The sequence below is a fragment of the Mytilus galloprovincialis genome, chromosome 3 (genome assembly GCF_965363235.1).
Source record: "Mytilus galloprovincialis chromosome 3, xbMytGall1.hap1.1, whole genome shotgun sequence".
Taxonomy (NCBI): domain Eukaryota; kingdom Metazoa; phylum Mollusca; class Bivalvia; order Mytilida; family Mytilidae; genus Mytilus; species Mytilus galloprovincialis.
Genome location: NC_134840.1, coordinates 93,428,285 through 93,448,092, shown reverse-complemented (window position 1 = coordinate 93,448,092; position 19,808 = coordinate 93,428,285). Strand labels below are relative to the sequence as shown.

General features: G+C 33.5%; 1 long non-coding RNA gene across 1 annotated transcript; it reads left to right on the top strand.

Annotated features, from left to right (window-relative positions):
* Positions 1-10,141: 10,141 nt before the first annotated feature.
* LOC143069411 (uncharacterized) lies at positions 10,142-17,736 on the top strand. The gene is made up of 3 exons (XR_012976389.1): positions 10,142-10,287; positions 14,658-14,768; positions 16,134-17,736. It is a non-coding gene; the product is annotated as an uncharacterized LOC143069411 (long non-coding RNA).
* Positions 17,737-19,808: the final 2,072 nt, after the last annotated feature.

Below are 19,808 nucleotides of genomic sequence, written 5' to 3'. Positions count from 1 at the left end.
GCTATTTCTTAATCTTCACGGTTATTTTGGCATTTATGTCCTCCGTAATCTCGAGCTCTCTAATGGTCATTGCGGCACATATTATTTATAACCTAAACCACTTTGTTTCTCGATCAATGAACTTTCAAATGGTTATAACGTTTTCCTTAATTAGGGGCCGACAGTCTCAGCAGTCCATTTCATTATTTAAAAAAAGCTACATTTGTACTTCTTAATGTTCACATGTATTTCGATTTTTAGGTACTTCGTTACTCATATTAGCAATATACATATTATATACCTTTTGTTCCTCTATGATTAAGCTTTCGAATGAGCTTGAAGTTATTTCTGTAATTATAGGGCTGAAGGGTCACAGTAGTTTTTATGGTCATTGAGGGACGTATTATTGATACATTTTGTTTCTCTATCAATGAGCTTTCACGTGGTGTATAAAGTTGTCCTTCATAAGGGGCTGACAGGTCGCATCAGTCCATTCCATTATTCAAAGTAAGCTTTTCCATAATGTCCACCCTCATTTCGATTTTTAAGTCCTTCGTTACTCCTCAGATTTGCATTGCAGAACATATTGAGTATATATCTTTTGTTCCTCTATTAATAGGCTTTCGAATGAGATATAACGTTCAGATGTAATTAGGGGCTGAAGGTTCACAGCAGGCCATTGCATTATTCAAAATATCCATTCCAAATTGTCTATTTCTGAATTTTCACGCGTATTTTGGTATTTAGGTCCTCCGTAACCCTTCTAATTGTCATTGGGGCACATATTATCAATAAAAATTTTGTTCCTCTATTCATAACCTTGCAAATGGTGTATAAAGTTTTCCTTAATTATAGGGCTTATGGGTTGCAGAAGTTCATTTCATGATTCAAAATAAGCTATTTTATAATGTTCACCCGTATTTCGATTTTTTGGTACTTCATTTCTCCTCCAATATTCGTTGTGGAACATATTAACTATATACCTTTTGTTCCTCTTTTAATAGGCTTTCGAATGAGGTAAAATGTTTATTTGTAATTAGGATCTGAATTATCGAAGCAATCAATTCCATTATCTAAAATTGGCTATTTTTATTTTATTTTCACGCGTATTTTGGCATTTTGGTCCCCTGTAACCCTATTAAACGTCATTGTGGTTTCTCTATCAATAAGCTTTCACTTTGTCTATAAAGTTTTCGCTAATTAGGGCCTGAGTTACTGCCTCTAAATAACGATATTGTTACTGACGAGTCGCAGCAGTCCATTATATTATTAAAAAAGCTATATTTCATAATGTTTATGCATATTTTGACATTAAGATCCTTCGTTACTCCTATAATATGCGTTGCGGAACATATTAACTACATACATTTTGTTCTGCTATTAATAGGCTTTCTAATGAGGTATTATGTATATCTGTAATTAGGGGTTGAAGGGTCACAGCAATCCATTCCATCATTCAAAATTGGCTATTTTTAAATCTTCACTGTTATCTTGGCATTTATGTCCTCAACCTCTTTAATGGTCGTTGCTGCACATATTATTTATAATCTAAACCATTTTTGTTTCTCTATCAATGAAGTTTCAAATGGTTACAACGTTTTCCTTAATTATGGGCTGATGGGGCGCATTCATCCATTTCATTATTTAAAATAAGCTACAATTGTATTTCTTAATGCTCACATGTATTTCGATTTTTTGTCTTTCGTTACTCCCCGCATTACATTTTAGCTATATACTTTTAGTTCCTCTATAAATAAGCTTTCGAATGAGGTTAAAGGTATTTCTGAAATTAGGGGATGAAGGGTCACAACAGATCATGTCATTATTCAAAATATCCATGCTATCATTCAAAATTCTTTCTTTTCACGCGTATTTTTGTCATTTAGATCCTCCGTAATCCTTCTAATGGTCATTGCGACAGCAATGAACTCTCAAATGGTACATAAAGTTTTCCTGAATTAAGGGATGAAATGTCGCAGCAGTTCATTTCATCATTTAAAATAAGCTATTTCTTAATGTTCACGCGTATTTCGATATCGGCGCGGGACGTTTGCGCTTTTTCATAGGACATTTGCGCTTTTAATTTTGGACACTTGCGCTTCAAATCATAGGACATTTGCGCTTTTAATTTTGGACACTTGCGCTTCAAATCATAGGACATTTGCGCTTTTTAAAAATGTACATTTGTGCTTTTTACATAGGACATTTGCGCTTTTGCAATATTTGTTTTTATGACTTCCTTCCTCTTTTATAAGGTCAATATTAATCATCGATGTAATTTGCTCTATTGGATGTTTGAAATTTCAACGGAGGCAATTTCTTGGCATGACAAGCCAGCCTCTTAGCGATAAAAGAATATTTTTGAAAGAACTTAGCATTTTGCTACCTTTTTATTCTTCAGTTCGTTTTTAAAACCTCTTTGTTTCTCCAATTTGAAAAATTCAAATAAAACGAAAACTGAATTTTCTTTCATTAGTGAATTCGAAAAATACTGCTTCATTACTTATTTCAGAGTTTGAACACTTGGTGCTTAGTTTCACTTCATTCGTAGTTGACAAGGATGGACAGATTCCATGTCGAAGGTCAGTGTCTCTCTCCAGGCTTCCCAGTTTTTCTCTACATGCCATGAAATAGCGAATAATGATAAAAGTGGCGTTAAAGACCAACAATGAACACACCAATCATTATATATCCTTCACGTTTCACAAACAGATCATAGTTTTGTTAAACATAAATATTATTATTTGAAATTGAATTTGACAATAGAAATTTCCCCGAATCGTTTAATAGTGAATCCGGATTACACTGTAATATGTGCCGCTGGATATGAAAAAGCTCAAACTCTAATAATTTTGAACAACTAGTGGAATAGATAATTTTAAAGCAAAACTATCTTAATATTGTGTCAGCTACCTTAAGGGAAAACAATAAGTAATGAGAAGATATATAACATTTCCAAGGATAAGGTTACATTCCTTACTTAAAGTCGACACCTAATAATGTAGAATATCTATTTCCAATAGAAAAGAGTAATTCTGAGAATAAAGAGAGCAGTCGCTATTCAAAAGGAGCATGTTTGGAGGGTTGAGATCTCTAAAAACATGTTTAACCCCGCCGCAATTTGCCCCTGTCCCAAGTCAGAGACCTCTGGCCTCTGTTAGTCTTTTATGATTTTTAGTATTAGTTTCTTGTGTATAATTCGGATTTTAGTATGACGTCCATTATCACTGAACTAGTATACATCTTGTTAAGGGACCGGCTAAATGACACCTCCGTGTGTGGAAGTTTCTCGCTACATTGAAGACCCATTGGTGGCCTTCGACTGTTGTCCGCTCTATGGTCGGGTTGTTGTCGCTTTGACACATTCTCCATTTCCATTCTCAATTTTATGTCTTTGACAAGCAATGCTTTAAACCACTGACAGTCTCTTTAACGATCCCATGCACAAAAATGACAAAACTAAATAACAAAGTATATTGTCCCAGCTAGCCTGAATAGTGTAGGTTTCAGCTCGAGAGTTCCCACTAAAGGCATTTCGTTTTTTTTTTTAGATAAAAAGATTTGAGATACCCAGTCTACAAAATTAAACAAAAGTTCAAAATCTGACTCTCGTCTGTACTAATTGTTTCATTGGCAATTTTACTACATTTTCTCATTATTATGTTGCTTCATAAATGTCTTTAAAGATGAAACTTCTGTTGGTGGTTACGGTTCGGAGATGTCAGATTTCTCATACATGTTTTTCTATATTAATAATCTAGCTAGAAGAAAATAGCTTGCAGTTATCCGCTATCTCAAGAAGTTTAGACATTTGCTTTAAATAACATGCGATGAAATAAACACTTGAAATGAGTGAAATTCTAAAGATGTCGTAGACATATTGATTTATTAATTGATTAGGATAAGATATCTTGGTTTTCAGTTGATTGCATCCGTTTCGTTCTCTCACAAGTACAAATGAAGATCTCGATCATTGATTATACTGTTCTGTTAATTTCTGTGTCATTTTGTCTCTTGTGGAGAGTTGTCTCATCGGTAATCGTACCACATCTTCGTTTTACAAGTACAGAAAATTTTGGAAAGCTCATTTTTAATTATTTTATTTTTTTTAATCGAATATTCCAATCGTTACACCATTTTCCAAGGTCATGAATGATTGGCGCCTTTAACATGATTTAACCCTGTCACATTATGTATATATATATATAAATATATATGCCTGTTCCTACTTAGGAGCCTGTAAACCAGAGGTTGTCATTTGTTGCTGTATATCATATTTGTTTTCCGTTCATTGTTTTAGTACATATTTCATTTTTTTCATTTGTCATTTTGAAGCCTTTTATGGTTGACTATACGGTATGGGTTTTACTCATTCTTGAAGCCCGTGCGCACGTGGCGACCTAATGTATATCTGTAAATTTCTGTGTCATTTGGTCTCTTGTAGAGAGTTGTCTCATTGGCAATCATACCATGTATTCATTTTTATATTGATACCAGTTTATAGGTATTCAATTGCACCAGAAAAAACTTAATATGGGGAACCTTTAACCTATTTTCAATACAATTCAGAAAGGGAGCTTCCCGTTTTGATAAGATCTGTATTAGATATTTTTTTAATTATTTGTTATTGACTTTGAACTAACTGTTAGTAACTGCGAGTAACGTTATGTGTCTGTTGTTGTTGTGGGGTTGAATAAATCCCTGGCACGTCCAGGATGTGTTCTGTTAGTTGTTTTGTGCTTTCGATCAATCTGATGAGTTAAGCCCTTTTCAATGATTTTTTTTATAGTTTGTTCTTATGTTCTATGTACTAGTTCACCATGCACTGTCCCAGGTTATCAGGGAGTTCTTGAGGCAGCAAACTAGTTTAAATCCGCGTCATTCTAAATGTGCATGTAGCAAGTTAGTAGCCTGTATAAATCTGTATGCTTGCATTTATTGCTATATATCATAATATTTTTCCGCTGTTGTTGTACATAAGTCAGGCCGTTAGTTGTTTTATATTTGTCATTTGAGGCCTTTCATAGCTTGCTATATGTGGTTTGGGTTTTGCTCATTTTTGAAGACCGTACGTTAACTAATAGTTGTATAATTCTTGTGCATTTGTTCTCTGACCATGTGGAGATTTGTCTCATTGGCAATCATACCAAATCTTCCTATATTTATATATATAAATATACTAGTTAAGCATTTTTTGTAAGGGAAACCCCGAAAGATTACACGATTAAATAACTGGTGAAAAACTTCATTGATTGTAGAGTAAAATTATCTCAGTGAATTGAGATATGTCGATGTTAATCCAATTGCGTACCATATATCATTAATATAAGGGACCTATAATCATGATAATCATAAATTAAATCGTGCCAGTACCATAGAAGAAAAGTTCCAGTCGGTGAACAGTCCATTGGAACCCCCCTTTTTTTTGGACGATCAATGCATTTGAATGGGGACATGTAATTGGAACCCCCCCCCCCTTTTGTCCTGGGTTAGGACCCCCCCTCCCTTTGTCCTGGGTTAGGAACCCCCCTTTTTAAAATGGTTGGATCCGCCCCTGCTGGGCCATGTACTATGCGGCAAAGAAATGAGATGTTCTAATATTATTACACCTGCATACCAAATATTAAGACTGAGCAGCTTTATATGGGTCCATCTTTGATTGACAGACATTCCATCACAAACTTCAACATAGAAAGTATATATAATATATAAGCAAAAGTTTCAAAGTCGACCATGCATTCATATAATATTCATAATATAGCTCATGCCAGTGGAGTGCATGCATATAGTGTTTATGCCTGTTTTATTTTGCTTTTATTTTTTGTGTGACTATATGATTTGTGCAATCTTATTATTAACTTGTGCTGTGTTTTAAGTGTACTATATGCTTTTAACTTATATATGTCATTTATGGTATCTTACTATGCATTATATGTTTAAAATTGTGTTGTTTTTCATGACTTTTGTATGTGTGTATTGTATTGTGTATGTGTGTATTGTATTTTGTTATTAAGTCTAGAGCTTGTGTTATGTAGTTTATTGAATATCGACTCTAAATAAAACTTTGAATCTTGAATCTTGAATCACGGATATGAGTTTTGCTAATGCTAATACAACTGAGTGTTTTTGTTAATTAGTATCGTCCTGAATATCATGAAATATTGTCCATTGGACGTGAAGCAAACAACTTATATCCATACATTGTTTTTGATGTTTGGTCTATTATATCATAACGCAGGAAAACGAAACCATCCAAATTCATGTTTTCGGTATAAATCTTAACGTCATTCTTGTGTTGGTTACAGTTTGACATTATTACATTGAAAAAAACAAAACAACAAAAATTAATTAAGTTAATTAATTAATTAAGTCTCATTATAGGTTATTAGAAAAAAATGAGTATGGTTAGATTATTAAATGCATGTAAACGTAATATTATATGTAAAACTGAAGTTTCTTTTCAATTTCCTTCATTCTTTTTAATGCATTAAATGTATGTGTATAGATAATCTGTCAAAGTTGTCCCATTTCTAGAACATGTACTATATTTTTCTATCTTTGAGTGGTTATTAGAAAATCCAAAAACCTTAGAACTTGTTGTTTTAGCATGTTATTATCTGCATGCCATAACAGATTAATAGCTTTATTTTGCCTTAAAAAAATCTCCACGGCTTAGATCATGCAGGACTGTATCCTACTGATGTAAAGTTTTTAAAAAAATACAAATCATAATACTAAATTACATCTTTTCGCGCCTTTTGATAAAACTGTTGCATATAAATGTTTCACTCAAATGATGTATTTACTTTGGCGTTGCTAATGATATAAGTGCGAGAACTATTAGACGGTGCATCATTGAACTGAATTGACCTGCGTAGGCGTAGGTGCAATAAAGTTGTCATTTCACTTATCAAGCTTTTAACCACATAACGGTAACCAACTCATCATGCATGCTGATTTTGAGCACGCGTCTAATCGTTTCAGTCCCTTTAACAAATACCGCTGTTATGAAAGACCTTTAATAGATACTTTCAGCTTCCTTTTTTTAATCATTAATTAAAATATTAATTCTTCCGACTTGGGTATCTTGTTATTTAAAAAGATGCCTTTGGTCTTTGTTTTAGATTGCATTTCTGTAATAAATAGGATTTTACCGAAAAGCACTAAACTTAAATATTTTGATATACGTAATTCCAGAAACATCTCTTATTATCATATATATGGGATGTGATATGACTGTTGTTTCTCTACTATCTGATACTATCTAATATTTGAGACCATTCAGGTAAATGGTATTTTTTTCAATCAGATTATTAATCGGTTTTGTCTAAAACTACTACATATAAATTCAACATATAAAAATACAAATCATAATACTAAATTGCATCTTTTCGCACCGTTTGATAAAACTGTTGCATATAAATGTTTCACTCAAATGATGTATTTACTTTGGCGTTGCTAATGATATAAGTGCGAGAACTATTAGACGGTGCATCATTGAACTGAATTGACCTGCGTAGGCGTAGGTGCAATAAAGTTGTCATTTCACTTATCAAGCTTTTAACCACATAACGGTAACCAACTCATCATGCATGCTGATTTTGAGCACGCGTCTAATCGTTTCAGTCCCTTTAACAAATACCGCTGTTATGAAAGACCTTAAATAGATACTTTCAGCTTCCTTTTTTTAATCATTAATTAAAATATTAATTCTTCCGACTTGGGTATCTTGTTATTTAAAAAAGATGCCTTTGGTTTTTGTTTTAGATTGCATTTCTGTAATAAATAGGATTTTACCGAAAAGCACTAAACTTAAATATTTTGATATACGTAATTCCAGAAACATCTCTTATTATCATATATATGGGATGTGATATGACTGTTGTTTCTCTACTATCTGATACTATCTAATATTTGAGACCATTCAGGTAAATGAATTTACACTAGTACAAAAACTGTCTTTAATAATAAAAAAAAAAAGAAAAAAAAAAAAAAAAAACAACCTCTATATCTAAATAATCGAGGTCCCGAATTTAAAGAAATTTAATTCCCGACATCCCGAAATTAGAAAAAATAAATCTTGGATCCCGAAAGGGTCAATCCCGAAATCAGGCCCGAGCTTAAAAACACCCGATCCCGACGTCCCGAAAAAGTCCTGCCCCTCCCTCTGCCATGTAGTTATCAAAATTTTCGTGTTTATGCTGCATACATCAGATTTTTTTTTCTTTCTCGATACTCAATCAAACAACTCAGACTAAATGATCTTATTAAACATATTGCGGATAGCCATTTAATAAAAAAAAGTACAGAAACTAACTAACTAATTTTATTCAGTATAAAACCCAGCACAAAAGGATCATCGCTGAAAAACAAGAGCACATATCATACAAAAAATTATCAGTTTCCCTTTATGAGGGGGGATAGGAGGGGTCTTAATCCCGAAATCCCGGACTTGAAAAAAATCCCGAGGTCCCGAATTTAAATAAAGCAAATCCCGACATCCCGAAATCCGAAAAAAAGGATTCCCGGATCCCGAAAGGGTCAATCCCGAAATCCCGAGTTTAAAAACACCCGATCCCGGAGTCCCGATAAAGGTCCTATTCCCCCCTTTATCAGTTTATGATCCTGTATGTATCCATACCAAAATTGTAAAAAAACAAAACACAGTTCTTTGATTTGCAAAGAACGACAATAAATTCTAGGTTATCATTATTTGAACTGAAGAAGGTTATAAAAAAAACCAAAAAAAAAACCACTGTAAGTCAGAAAAATAGTCGTGAAACATTTTCTGATTAGCTGAAGGGTGGTTTGCATTCGACAATCCTCGGTAGAATCCGATACTCTAGCTCCTTCCTAGATGAGGGTACGCAATCGGCCGAGTTGAGACGAAGACAAGTTTTTAAGTTTTAGATCTAAGTAAATAAAAACATGACAATTGGCTTTACATATACAGTGCGTGCCTAGATCGTAAACGTCACACAAAGTGCTAATATATAGATACGATGAAATCTTAAAAACCTTTTTATTAGATGTTATGATGTAAAACGACAAATTCTATGCGTGGATTAAGTATGTAGACACTATGAACGTTTTATTCGATTTTAGTTAATGAAAACAGAGTCTCTGATGAAAAGAAGACAAAGTGTTTTAGCTTTTAGATCCTTAGTCTATATTGTGAAAAGCGAACTATTTTTAGATTTAAATGCTGCAAGCTTGTTATTCTTTTTACCCGTGTGAATGTGAGTGAAGTAATTTATTTTACAACATTTATCTTTTACTATTTTACTACGTAAACATATATAACCCATAGGCGGATCCAGGGGGGGCCTGGGGGCCCGCCCGCCTTTTGTGTGGGAAAAATTGGTTGCTTATATAAGGAATCACTGACGCATGACTGGAGCCCCCTTAGGTCAGTCAACGGGCCCCCTTATGAAAAGTTCTGGATCCGCCACTGTAATCCCCCCTGTATATATGTCCGGTAACTAGCCTAACAATTTTTAACGCAACTAAGAATGCATACTACAAGCTATGTGACCTACCGAATTAGACTATTTACTGGATTTGTTATCTCATACGCAACACGACGGGTGCCAAATGTGGAGCAGGATCCGGCTGCTTACCCTTCCGGAGCACCTGAGATCACCCCTAGTTTTTGGTGGGGTTCGTGTTGTTTTTTCTTTAGTTTTCTATGTTGTGTCATGTATACTTTTGTTTGTCTGTTAATATTTTTCATTTTTAGCCATGGCGTTGTCAGTTTGTTTTAGATTTATGAGTTAGACTGTCCCTTTGGTATCTTTCGTCCCTCTTCTATACGTCCTCAATCCTCAATCTTATGGCCTGTTGGCACGAATTGTCCCAATGTGCAGTTTTCCTCTCTGGTGCGTTTTCCTCGACGTATTTTCTCAAGTTCTCTGTGCTTTAAATTTGGTATGCGCTGGTTAAGATTGGGATTGAGGAACAGCAGTATTAAATCTGCCCGTTCTGTGCAACTAGAAAGTGATTCTGTATATATTAGTGGAGGATATCATTATTCAATATATAGTGTACATATTATATTCCTACATTCATGGTGGTGGGTTTTGTTCTACACGCCGTAACGGTGTGGTTGTCCTACAAAGGATGTGAAAATTTGGAAGAAGAAGAAGAAGTTTACCTTATCTCCCTTTAGAACTATTTATAGATGGCGCTGTATACAACATGGATGCTGTCTGTAACATTATCAATTTATGTTTTATGTTTACATCTTCATGGCACACATTTAGTAGAGTTATTTGATTGCCAGGGGGATGTTACATCACATTTCAAAAGGTTAGGATTGAAATGTGGACAGAGACGAGATTTTACAGCCGAAATTCTGTCGGAATGGGTACAACTTCAAGTCAAATCGGCACCTGTTCAAATCGGCACCTTGTTAAATCGGAACTAGTCAAATCAGCACCTATTTAAAGTCAATTCGGCATCCTATAATATTTGATAAAATAAATATAAATAATTCTAAAAATGTATAAATTCATGATCTATTATGGGGGTTGGATTTCTTCTTCTCTTCTTTTGTTACAGAAAACCATCAACGTACTGATGTTTACTTTCCGGCGCATGCCTGGTAAATGTTTTTTAATAAATTTATGTTGATAATTTTTGTCAAAATATAAATTAACAAAATATTTCTTATTCAAAGTTGTTTTTGGTCATATGTTTTCATATTTTTAATTTATACAATTTTTTTATTTAGTTTTTAAATATTACATTTTTATACGACTTTCAAATTTTGCTCGTATATTGCTATCACGTTGGCGTCGTCGTCGTCCGAATACTTTTAGTTTTCGCACTCTAACTTTAGTAAAAGTGAATAGAAATCTATGAAATTTTAACACAAGGTTTATGACTACAAAAGGAAGGTTGGGATTGATTTTGGGAGTTTTAGTCCCAACATTTTAGGTATTAGGGGCCAAAAAGGGCCCAAATAAGCATTTTCTTGGTTTTCGCACTATAACTTTAGTTTAAGTAAATAGAAATCTATGAAATTTTGACATAAGGTTTATGACCACAAAAGAAAGGTTGGGATTGATTTTGGGAGTTTTGGTTTCAACAGTTTAGGAATTAGGGGCCAAAAAAGGGCCCAAATAAGCATTATTCTTGGTTTTCGCACAATAACTTTAGTTTAAGTAAATAGAAATCAATGAAATTTAAACACAATGTTTATGACCACAAAAGGAAGGTTGGTATTGATTTTGGGAGTTTAGGTCCCAACAGTTTAGGAATTAGGGGCCAAAAAGGGACCCAAATAAGCATTTTTTTTGGTTTTCGCACCATAACTTTAGTATAAGTAAATAGAAATCTATGAAATTTAAACACAAGGTTTATGACCGTAAAAGGAAGGTTGGTATTGATTTTGGGAGTTTTGGTCCCAACAGTTTAGGAATAAAGGGCCCAAAGGGTCCAGATTTAAACTTTGTTTGATTTTATCAAAAATTGAATAATTGGGGTTCTTTGATATGCCGAATCTAACTGTGTATGTAGATTCTTAATTTTTGGTCCCGTTTTCAAATTGGTCTACATTAAGGTCCAAAGGATCCAAAATTAAACTTAGTTTGATTTTAACAAAAATTGAATCCTTGGGGTTCTTTGATATGCTGAATCTAAAAATGTACTTAGATTTTTTATTATTGGCCCAGTTTTCAAGTTGGTCCAAATCGGGGTCCAAAATTAAACTTTGTTTGATTTCATCAAAAATTGAATAATTGGGGTTCTTTGATATGCCAAATCTAACTGTGTACATGTAGATTCTTAATTTTTGGTCCGTTTTCAAATTGGTTTACATTAACGTCCAAAGGGTCCAAAATTAAACTAAGTTTGATTTTAACAAAAATTAAATTCTTGGGCTTATTTGATATGCTTTATCTAGATATGTACTTTGATTTTTGATTATGGGCCCAGTTTTCAAGTTGGTCTAAATCAGGATTCCATATCAAGTATTGTGCAATAGCAAGAAATTTTCAATTGCACAGTATTGCACAATAGCAAGAAATATCTAATTGCACAATATTGTGCAATAGCAATTAATTTTCAATTGGAGTTATCTTTCTTTGTATAGAATAGTAGTTGATAATATATGTTGGAAATTTACCAGACTTGACTATGATGTCATTTTCTATTTTTATTTGCCAATAACTTTATGTAAATAACTTCATTGGAAATTTGCCAATATAAAATGTTGCTGATGAAGCTTTTTTTCCTTATCTTATCTAAAATGTTTTTAGATAATGTATGTTGGACATTTGCCAGACATGACTATGATGTCATTTTCTATTTTTATTTGCCAATAACTTTATGTAAATAACTTCATTGGAAATTTGCCAATATAAAATGTTGCTGATGAAGTTTTTTTTATTGTTTTATACAATAAACAATGTATATTCACTTTTACTACCAACCAATCTTTACCATTCAGTGATAACAAGCACTTTATTTTACATTTTAATATCTTATGATGTATTTAAAAGAGTAGTTATTGTTGCAAACTCCATTAGAAATTTGAATTGATATCAGTTTTGGAAAAAGGGAAACGGGGATGTGAAAAAAAGGGGGGGGGTTAAATTTTTCTCATTTCAGATTTCATAAATAAAAAGAAAATTTCTTCAAACATTTTTTTGAGAGGATTAATATTCAACAGCATAGTGAATTGCTCAAAGGCAAAAAAAAACTTTTAAGTTCATTAGACCACATTCATTCTGTGTCAGAAACCTATGCTGTGTCAACTATTTAATTTTAGATTTAAAAAGTTTGAAGAAATCTTTAATTGATTTGTAAAATCTTGACATTTGTTTTGTGTAAAAAAAAAAACATATAATGTAAAAAATTTGATCACAATCCAAATTCAGAGCTGTATCACGCTTGAATGTTTTGTCCATACTTGCCCCAACTGTTCAGGGTTCGACCTCTGCGGTTGTATAAAGCTGCGCCCTGCGGAGCACCTGGTTTGACATAAAATGTCGTTTTATGTACAAAACACTTGGGATGGACATCGTTCAGTGTGAGGAATTTGTACAGCCTCATAAAATTTTTCAAAAGTTTGCCGTTTTGGGTTAAAAAATTACGATTTGGGGTCAAATAGCAGAATTTTGAGAATTTCACCTAGATATAATGCCGAAAATTTGAAAATTTGAATATTTTATGAGGAAAAAATGATCAAAACATGAATAAAACTGTGAACATGGTGTAAGTGAATGAAATAAATACACAAATAACTACAAACAAGTTTTTATTGACATTTATTATGAAGATCTCCCACTTGAGCAATAGTAGCCAGGGAAGCCATCGTCTCAGAGTACCGTAGATACTCGCTTATAAGTCGGAAGTTTGGGAGTAAAATTCAGAATCCAGAGAGGGGTACCGACTTATAAGAGAGATCCAGCGACCAGAGGAAAAATCCAAGCTCGAGAAAAGTGGTCAGGAGTGAATTTCCTGGTCAAAACTACGTCGGTGATTGCCAAACCTACATAAATCCCTAAATTAAAAGTTTTTGTTAAAAATAAATGACTACAATACTGTCTTTGTGTTTTATTTGTTCTCTGTTAACATTTTTCTGTCAATTTGTTTTGAATCTCCGACTGTTTCCGGTTTGTGTATTGATTTTCATGGTCAAATGGTTTGTGCATAAACCCAAAAGAAAAAGCCAAGAACCAAAAATGAAAACGAGATACTAATGTACCAACTATGTAAAAGGATGTATTCAGCGGAGTTATTGTGTCATTATTGTGATATCATGATATCAATTCAATACTTATAAATCATACAATAATCAAAAATAATTTTAAGATTCATTCCCAAGATCAAAATATTATTCATTAAAAGGTCTCAGGTAAACCACAGTGAGGTAAACACAAAGATTACAAAATTGATTGGCAAGCCAATATAATCCATTGATAACCCTTAATTAAGAGACAAAGAGTTGTATTCACTAAAGGTGTGAAAAACATCAGTGATATGCATGATATGTGAACAGATGACACTAATGAGTTGGGAGTTATTTTAATATAAAGTTGATTAGCTTCACTTAATTTTTTTAATCCTTTATAAATCATCACAATATAATGAGAATTATGAAGTGTACATGCTCCTTTAACGCTGAGTTATGTGTGCTGTGAAAATATTGATTGACTTTAAATTTTTTCAGGTTCATATTGGTTTATGTTCGCTTTTTCAAACAATAGGTTGTTAGTCATACCCTACAAAATCATTGATGCATTACGTAAACAACACATGGCTAATCTGTAATCAAACAGTGAACAAAACAACAGGAATAAATACATCTTTATTATTAAACAGCTTTATAAATTATCATAATCAACATCAACTAAATTTAAACCAAACAAACATTCATGCAGAAAATGAATATAATTCCTGGATTTGCATTGGTTTTACCGACGTTCAGTAACTGTCAGCTGCAAACAAAAATGTCCAAATTTTGTCCTACTTATACGAGGGTCAAGACTAAATCCTCAGAATTTGGAGCTGAAAAGGGTATCCGACTTATAGTCGGATCGACTTATAGGCGATTATCTACGGTAGCTTCTGTCTGGGCAGCAATCGGTGAAAGGGTTAAAAGAAATATTAGATTTATTAAGAAGAAATCAATAAGAATTTATAACCCATGATATTATGTCCTCATTTTTCAGTATGTTGCAAAAATAGAGAAATATGTATTATGGTGTGCATATTGGTTAGGTCTTGGTGTACTATCATCTGTAGGTCTGGGGACAGGATTACATACATTTCTATTATATCTGGTGAGTATATCTTGGTGTACTATCATCTGTAGGTCTGGGGACAGGATTACATACATTTCTATTATATCTGGTGAGTATATCTTGGTGTACTATCATCTGTAGGTCTGGGGACAGGATTACATACATTTCTATTATATCTGGTGAGTATATCTTGGTGTACTATCATCTGTAGGTCTGGGGACAGGATTACATACATTTCTATTATATCTGGTGAGTATATCTTGGTGTACTATCATCTGTAGGTCTGGGGACAGGATTACATACATTTCTATTATATCTGGTGAGCACTTTATCTAGGTGTATTAACATTAGTCTGTCATGAAACACATGATTACAAACATTTTTTGAGTATCTTGTGATTGACCAGGATTACATGCAGTTCTGTTGTGTTTTGTAAACTTGTATATTTTGTCTTATCTCTAAGTCTGTTAAAAAGATTACTTTGTGTTTTTCAGAAATTCTAGATTCAGAGTTTATTTTTACAGGAATTTAGATGCCATCCTCTACAACTCCATATACACAATATCCCATGTTAAATGTTATTATACCCCACGCAACGAAGTTGCGGAGGGTATAATGTTTTTGACCCGTCCTTCCGTCAGTCCGTCCGTCAGTCCGTCCGTCAGTCCTGTTTCTTGTCATCGCAACTCCTCTCAAACCACACAACAGAATTTCACGAAACCTTTTCAGATAATAAGGACATACTATGTAGTTGTGCATATCGACAGGAAATTGCGATTTAATTTTTTTTCTAGGAATTACGCCCCTTTGAACTTATTTACTTTAATGTACTACTACAACAGTTTGTCATCGCAACTCCTCTCAAACCACACAACAGAATTTCACGAAACCTTTTCAGATAATAAGGACATACTATGTAGTTGTGCATATGGACGGGAAATTGCGATTCAATTTTTTTTCTAGGAGTTACACCCCTTTGAACTTATTTACTTTAATGTACTACTGCAACAGTTTGTCATCGAAACTCCTCTGAAACTACACAACAGAATTTCATGAAACCTTTTCAGATAATAAGGACATACTATGTAGTTGTGCATATCGACGGGAAATTACGATTCAATTTTATTTCTAGGAGTTACGCCCCTTTGAACTTATTTGCTTCAATGTACTTCTGCAACAGTTTGTCATATCAACTCCTCTGAAAACACACAACAAAATTTCATGGAATTTTGTAGATAATAAGGACATACTATGTAGATGTGTATATTGACAGGAAATTATTATTCAATATTTTTTCTTATACCATTTTTTTTTCTTGTACTTATTTAATTTCTCCAATGACAATGTGGGGACTTGGGGTATGTGAGCGTGCTCACTAAGGTTCTTTAATTTGTATTATTTCAGGGACCACATATTGCAGCAGTAACGTTAGCAGCTTATGAATGTAAATCTACAAACTTTCCAGAACCACCATATCCAACAGAGTATGTATAAAGTTTATTATACCCCACGCAACGAAGTTGCGGAGGGTATAATGTTTTTGACCCGTCCGTCCGTCCGCCAGTCAGTCCTGTTTCTTGTCATCGCAACTCCTCTCAAACCACACAACAGAATTTCACGAAACTTTTTCAGATAATAAGGACATACTATGTAGTTGTGCATATTGACGGGAAATTGTGATTCAATTTTTTTTCTAGGAGTTACGCCCCTTTGAACTTATTTACTTTAATGTACTACTGCAACAGTTTGTCATCGCAACTCCTCTCAAACCACACAACAGAATTTCAAGAAACCTTTTTAGATAATAAGGACATACTATGTAGTTGTGCATATCGACAGGAAATTACGATTCATTTTTTTTCCCAGGAGTTACGCCCCTTTGAACTTATTTACTTTAATGTACTACTGCAACAGTTTGTCATCTCAACTCCTCTGAAACCGCACAACAAAATTTCATGAAACTTTGTAGATAATAAGGACATACTACGTAGATGTGCATATCGACAGTAAATTACGATTCAATTTTTTTTCTAGGAGTTACGCCCCTTTGAAATTATTTGATCAATATACTACTGCAAGCTTTTGTCATCGCAACTCCTCTCAAACCACACAACAGAATTTCATGAAACCTTTTCAGATAATAAGGACATACTATGTAGTTGTGCATATCGACGGGAAATTGCGATTCAATTTTTTTTCTAGGAGTTATGCCCCTTTGAACTTATTTACTTTAATGTACCACTGCAACAGTTTGTCATCGCAACTCCTCTCAAACCACACAACAGAATTTCACGAAACCTTTTTAGATAATAAGGACATACTATGTAGTTGTGCATATCGACAGGAAATTACGATTCATTTTTTTTTCAGGAGTTACGCTCCTTTGAACTTATTTACTTTAATGTACTACTGCAACAGTTTGTCATCTCAACTCCTCTGAAACCACACAACAAAATTTCATGAAACTTTGTAGATAATAAGGACATACTACGTAGATGTGCATATCCACAGGAAATTACGATTCAATTTTTTTTCCAGGAGTTACGCCCCTTTGAAATTATTTGATCAATATACTACTGCAAGCCTTGTCATCGCAACTCCTCTCAAACCACACAACAGAATTTCATGAAACCTTTTCAGATAATAAGGACATACTACTTAGATGTGCATATCGGCAGGAAATTACGATTCATTTTTTTTCCCAGGAGTTACGCCCCTTTGAACTTATTTACTTTAATGTACTACTGCAACAGTTTGTCATCTCAACTCCTCTGAAACCGCACAACAGAATTTCATGAAACCTTTTCAGATAATAAGGACATACTACTTAGATGTGCATATCAACAGGAAATTACGATTCAATTTTTTTCCCAGGAGTTACGCCCCTTTGAACTTATTTGCCCAATATACTACTGCAACCTTTTGTCATCGCAACTCCTCTCAAACCACACAACAGAATTTCATGAAACCTTTTCAGATAATAAGGACATACTATGTAGATGTGTATATCGACAGGAAATTATGATTCATTTTTTTTTTTATACAATTTTTTTTTCTCCAATGACAATGTGGGGACGTGGGGTATGTGAGCGCGCTCACTAAGGTTCTTTAATTTAAAAATGTTGTGTTTAAAATTTTTATACCCCACCTAGGGGCAGTACCTTTTTAGGTATGTGCGTCGTTTATTTGTCTGTCTATCCTGCTTCAGGTTAAAGTTTATGGTCAAGGTAGTTTTTGATGAAGTTGAAGTCCAATCAACTTGAAACTTATAGCATGTTCCCTATGATATGATCTTTTTTTATGTTAATGCCAAATTAGAGTTCTGTCCCCAATTTCACAGTCCACTGAACATAGAAAATGATAGTGTTAATAGGGTATCCGTGTACCATTGACACATTCTTGTTTGCTAATACTTCCCATATTTCTTAATTTAGTAAGATACATGTATCAATGGATTCAGTGAATGCTTTATAAAATTTTGATTTAAAGTTTCTGAAAGACTTGCTTACACTTAAATTTCACGGAATAGTATGATTGTGTTAATCTTCCTAAATTTTTAACCTTCCAATATAAACAGTATCTTTAAGTAGTTGGAAAGTTATTTTTCATTTGATACTTTTCTACTTCATCAAAAACAAAGTTTTGTGTTCAGTAATATTTTGAAGATTAATTTTCCTGTTTGAATTGTTTTATTTTGTGAATGATAGGAATCAATTCTGAATTTTATAATTTTCTGGATTTTTTTTAATAAATTTCTTATGTTGAAATAGCATTTTTCTTTAATTTGCTTGTGTTTCTTTCCCTATTAGTTGTATGACATATAGTTTCTTAAATATTTATTATAAAAAAGAAGATGTGGTATGATTGACAATAAGACTACTCTCCTCAAGAAACCAAAATGATACAGAAACTATCATAGCAAATAAATAAACTCATCATATATATTTAGATAAAATTGAGAATGGATATAGGGAATGTGTTAAAGAGACAACAACCCAACCTGAGAGCAATATTCACCAAAGACCACCAATGGGTCATCAACACAAAGAGAACAAGAATGTGTCCACAGTACACGGATGCCCCACTCACACTATCATTTTCTATGTTTAAAGGACTGTGAAATTGGAATAAATTCTCTAATTTGGCATTAAAATTAGAATGATCTTATCAAAGGGAACATGTATACTAAGTTTCAAGTTGATTGGACTTCTACTTTATCAAAAACTACCTTGACCAAAAACTTTAACCTGAAATTTGCACTATCATTTTCTATGTTCAGTGAACCGTAAAATTGGGGTCAAAACTCTAATTTGGCATTTAAATTAGAAAGATCATATCATAGGGCACATGTATACTAAGTTTCAAGTTGATTGGACTTCAACTTCATCAAAAACTACCTTGACCAAAAACTTTAACCTGAAGCCAAAAACTTTAACCTGAAATTTGCACTATCATTTTCTATGTTCAGTGAACCGTAAAATTGGGGTCAAAACTCTAATTTGGCATTTAAATTAGAAAGATCATATCATAGGGCACATGTATACTAAGTTTCAAGTTGATTGGACTTCAACTTCATCAAAAACTACCTTGACCAAAAACTTTAACCTGAAATTTGCACTATCATTTTCTATGTTCAGTGAACCGTAAAATTGGGGTCAAAACTCTAATTTGGCATTTAAATTAGAAAGATCATATCATACAGAACATATATACTAAGTTTCAAGTTGATTAGACTCCAACTTCATCAAAAACTACCTCGACCAAAAACTTTAACCTGAAGCGGGACGGACGAACGGACGAACGAACGGACGAACGAACAGACGGACGAACGGACGCACAGACCAGAAAACATAATGCCCATAAATGGGGCATAAAAATCCCGCACCCATGGCATGCTTTAGCTGGCCTCTAAACAAAAATGTGTACTAGCTCAGTGATAATGGATGTTAAACCCGAAATATATAAATGAACTAAAATTAAAAATCATACAAGACTAACACAGGCCAGAGGCTCCTGACTTGGGACAGGCACAAAAATGCAAGAATATTTTTTATACCACACCATACAAGAAGTACTAAT